The sequence below is a fragment of the Lepus europaeus genome, chromosome 6, assembly GCF_033115175.1.
Source record: "Lepus europaeus isolate LE1 chromosome 6, mLepTim1.pri, whole genome shotgun sequence".
Taxonomy (NCBI): Eukaryota; Metazoa; Chordata; class Mammalia; order Lagomorpha; family Leporidae; genus Lepus; species Lepus europaeus.
The window spans coordinates 107085040-107090315 of record NC_084832.1 but is presented as its reverse complement, the minus strand read 5'-3'; the positions used below and the strand labels follow the sequence as shown (position 1 = coordinate 107090315).

General features: G+C 36.9%; 1 pseudogene; it reads left to right on the top strand.

The window, feature by feature from the left end:
• Positions 1 to 531: 531 nt before the first annotated feature.
• On the top strand, positions 532 to 4533 carry LOC133762197 (SNRPN upstream reading frame protein-like; annotated as a pseudogene).
• The last annotated feature ends 743 nt before the right edge of the window (positions 4534 to 5276 follow it).

Genomic DNA, 5276 nt, shown 5'->3' with positions numbered 1-5276 from the left:
AAATATTTGTTCCAAATAATGGATATTACAAAAGACCTTCACTGTCACTCCCCACCTAATTTCCATGTTTTGAAAAAAATACAGACTGTATAAAATTAACTGCAATCAGAACATCCTGTAACATTCAATTCATTTCTGGCTTCAATTTCCTTTCTTCATGGAAGACATAATAAATGAAAAAGACTTCAGTTGGAGATACAAACTTGGTACTTTGTAGCATAGATAGTTTTGAACCGAAGATTACCCCTTGAGGATATAGGGCACAATAGAAGAAGTTTTAGGGTAGTTCTTGGGAAATAAAGCAATGTTTATGAGATGGTAGAGGAAGAAAGAGAGTAGTTAATTTTACCTTTTGTTAAACGTTTTAAGATAATTAATTTTCTCAACCACCCACTACTATCCACATTTTACATGTTGCCCAAGGCCATACAGCTATTTAATGGTAGAGCTAAAGTAAGAAAAACAGGCAATCTGGCTCCAGATTATTGTATTATTAAAATGAAACAAGTCCGTTAGAAAGTTGGTCGCACAATGAAATGGAGGACAGACTTGAGAAGACATCCAAGAATACACAGAGGAAAAGAGAAATGTGATGAAAATGGTGAGAGAGAAAATGACACAGAGAGTACAAAATAGAGTTCTGATCTTTGAATAATAGATGTTTCTGTTGAAAAAAAAATCAGGGCACAATTTTAAAAAGCAATAGACTGCTCTCTAGACTGCAAGTTTAAAAGTCTCACTGAATTTCAAATGGTAGTAATAAAAGAAAGAGGCCGATGTTTGAAAACATTTTGGCAGCATGTTTGAATTAAATAGGCAAGATAAAAAAAATACTAGTTTTAGCTGGGGAAGAGGTTAAGAGAGTGCATATGTGAAGTATGGGTATATATTGGGATGGGTGAGGAGTGGAGATACAACAAGCTATATTTGAAGAAACAAAAAACACACTAATACTGGCTTATCCTCTGGTTTATTAAATACCAAATACCTAATGGGAGTAATATTGGAAGGGTTTTGAAGGGAAAGAATGGGACATCAGACTTTTTGTTTTAATTGTCTTTTCACATAGAAAAAGAAGTAACAGAAATACATTTTTAGATACTCAAAGGCTCAGAAAATACGCAACCTATCTACCCTTTCCTGGAAACTATTATCCACTACTGATAGATCAACTAAGAGTCATCAAATTTAATACCTCAAAAATAAGAAAGTTTGCTTATTAGAGAAAAAAGAATCTTGTATAAAGGAACTCTTGGCAGGCACAACACACAAATCTCAATAAGAATTCTGAGGATAAAAAATTCAAGGGGCCAGAGCTGTGGGTAAAGCTGCCTCCTGCAGTGCTGACATCCTATTTGGGAGCCAGTGAGTCCTGGTTGCTCCATTACTAGTCCACCTCCCTGCTAATGTGCCTGGGAAAGCAGCAGAAGATGGCCCAGGTCCTTGGGCCCCTGCACTCACGTGGGAGACCCGGAAGAGGCTCCTGGCTCCTGGCTTCAGACTGGGGAGTGAACTAGCAGATGGGAGGTTCTCTCTCTCTCTCTCTCTCTCTCTCTCTCTTTGCTTCTCTGTAGCTCTACCTTTTGAATAAAAATAACAAAATTTAAAAAACTAAAAAAACCTCAAGAACCACAGCAAATTGTATCACACAAATTATCTCACAAGAATGCAGATGGAATTTGGACAAAATTCCAAATATGAATATAAGAATCCTTTATTATCTGGCAAAAAACATGCTTGTTAGGTAGCCTCATCATCAAATTACAGTCATATATCACTTAACTAGGATAGTTCCAAGAAATCCATTGTTAGATGACTTCATTGTTTTGCAAATTTCATAGAATACTTAACACAAACCAAGATAGCAGGTTACTGCACACCTAGGCACTATTATATATATATATATATATATATATATATATATATATAAAATGTATGTATATACATTTTATACCTATATAAGAACATATACATATTATATGTGTATATATGTTTAAATAAATACATTTACTTTACATTTTATAACTATTTTAGAGTGTGCCCTTTCTACTTAAAGGTTACAGTAGGAGTCATATATATATGTATATGTACTTCAAAAGTTCATGGAAAATATAATCAAAAGATAATTTGGTGCAAAAAAGCTTAAAATCTGTGTACATAAGAGGTCTGCAAAAAGTTCATGAAAATGCATATTATGAAAAACTAGAGGCTGGCACTGTGGCCTAGGTTAAGCTGCCACTTGCAGCCCTGGTATCCCTTACGAGTGCCAGTTAGAGTCTTAGCTGTTCTGCTTCCAATCCAGCTCCCTGCTAATGAGCCTGGGAATGTAGCAGGGGATGGCCCGGAGCCAGCGCTGTGGCATAATAATAAGTTAAGCCTCTGCCTGCAGTGCTGACATCCCATATGAGCACTGGTTCATGTCCTGGCTGCTCCTCTTTAAACCAGCTCTCTGCTATGGCCTGTGAAAGCAATGGAATATGGCCCAAATGCTTGGGCCCCTGCACCCATGTGGGAGACCTGGAAGAAGCTCCTGGCTCCTGGCTTTGGATAAGCTCAGTTCCAGCCATTGTGGCCATCTGGGAAGTAAACCAGCATATGGAAGACCTTTCTCTCTGTCTCTTCCTCCCCGTAACTCTACCTCTCAAATAAGTAAAATCTTTAAAAAAAAAAAAAAAATAGCCCAAGTGTTTCGGCCCCTGCCACCCACGTGGAAGACCTGGAAGAAGCTCCTGGCTCCTGGATTTGGCTTGGTCCAGCACCAGCTGCTGTGTCCATTTGGGGATTGAACCAGCAAGTGGAAGATTGTTTTTCTTTCTCTCCTTCTCTTGCTCTATATCTCTGCCTTTCAAATTAATTAATTAATTAATTAAAAAATATGTCTGGATTTCAAATTTGGGGGCAGTAAATACACTTATCTTCTTTAAAATAAAAATATTTTATTTTATTTATTTGAAAGGCAAACTGAAAGAAACATATCTTACATCCACTGGTTTACTTCCCAAATGGCCACAATGGCTAGAACTGGCTCAAGCCAAAGCCAGAAGCCAAGAGTTTCTTCTAGGTCTTCCACATGGGTGGCAGGGGCCCAAGTATTTGGGCCGTCTTCCACTGCTTCCCCAGAAGCAGTAGCAGGGAACTGGATCAGAAGTGGAACAGCTGGAATTCAAACCAGTGCTCAGATGGGATGCTGATATTGCAGGCAGTGGCTTATTCTGCTGTACTGCAATGCCAGCTCCTAAACTTATCTTTAAGTGGTTTTCCCACAAACCTTTTGAGGCACCCTTATACATAAAATAGTAGCTTCAGTAACATAGTTGTTTTATTACCTTTATCTAGTATTATGTATTTTATATATTGTATGTGCTATACTTTTATACTGGCCAGCTCCATGGACTTGTTTATAACAGGATCACAAACACATAATAAATAAATAAATAATGATGTTATGACAACTACTGTGTCACAAGTGATAGCAATTTATCAACTCTATTGTAGTCTTAGGGGACTACTCTAGTATATGCTGCCTATAATGGACAAAAACACTGTTAGTAGTATTTGACTGTATAAACTCAATTTCAGAATCTCAACTAAATATTGGAGCATTTGTAATCCTGGGAAAACTTCTGTAAGAAAATACAAAAATAAAGTTGTAGCTTTATTGAAGTGATGGCATTTTGATTGATTTTTGTCTTTTTAAATTTGTGATTATTTTCCAAATTATCTTCCATGAACAGGTTACTAATTTATTGCAAGAGTTATGCTTCCATGTAAGATGAAGTTAGTCTCATAGTGCCTCATTGCAAAGTCCTGTTGGAGAAATGTGTTACACACACCAGAAAACTTCAACTCTCATACTCAAGACAGCTGAAACCTGAGGAGAATTCAAGGTAAACCATGGACAAATCCATAACAACACAACAACCGATTGGATCACAACACATGATTGGATCAAAGCAATGTCTCTTATTCTAGCTGACTGACAGTGGGAAAGATATGTGCTCTCTGAGACAAAATAATATCTACTTCAGTTCTCACTTTCTTGGGTACAATGTTCAACAAACAATTAAAAAAAAAAAAAAAAAAAACCTTACAAGGCAGGAAAGTGACTTATAGTCAATAGAAAACATAGTCATTAGAAGCAGACCCACAGAGTGACCACATGTTCAAATGAGCAGATAAGAATGCTACAGTTACTATAGTAAATATGTTAAAGAAAAGAGTAGACTAGAACTGAAAAATTCGATGATTAAAGTTAAGAACTTGTGGCACAGTTCATGGGCTGCTGGAGACTCTTGATGCCTTGGCCAAGGAGTGGTCATTGACACGACGGAGTGAGCAAGGGATCACTTACACCTGAACAGACCACAGAACAGCACATGCCGGAAGTGGAAGTCCAAGTCAAAACTGGGAGGACGGCTTCATTGAGCAATCAAAAGTGTTAGTTGTATCTCAGCAGCAGCGGGTACCTGTGGTGGATTTCTAGAGGCAGAACTGAGACAGGCATTCTTAGCTGAGACACCAACAGGTGGTTAAAGCAGTATTGGACTATCAAGCAGACAATACAATAAAAACTATCCATAGATTTTCAAAAAAAAAAAAAAGAAATTAAGAACTTGTTATATAGGTTTAACAGCAGCACTGTGTAGGGGGAGGATCCGTGAACTTAAAGTAGAGTTCATCTAGAGTATCTACACTGAAGCACAGAGAAAAAGAAAGAGACAGAAGTATGCATATTAAGGGAAGCAGAGGGCAATTGAGAAAATTTTGGAAAATTTTTTGACATTTTCTTTTCAAATCTTTCTTTGACATTTTTTCTCATCTCCTGCTGAGTCACTATTTAGATGGATGTTGCACTCTTTCATTGTCCTCACATTATTTTCATGCTCTTCTTTTATATTTCCCCCTTCATTTTTCGTTTTGTGTTTCAGAAGGAATTTTCTATTTCCTGTTTGCCAATGATTTCCTCCATTTGTAATAGTTGTTAGAAACTTCCATTGAGTTGTTGAGGTCAGTTATTGTTTTCTAGACTTTAGAATCAGAATTTTTATTTGATCCCTTTATATAGATTGCAGTTTTCTGACAAAATTCTCTGTTCTTTCAACTATTTTGTCTATCTTTACCTTGATTTTCATCACTTGTTATTTTAAAGTCCTTGTGTGTATTTTCGATGTCTGGATCAGCTATGGACATTTTCTGTGCTCTAATTTGTCTTATTGATCTTATAGTCTAATCTCTCTGTACACCGGTGTGGTTTTTGAATAGCTGTCAAGTATCAT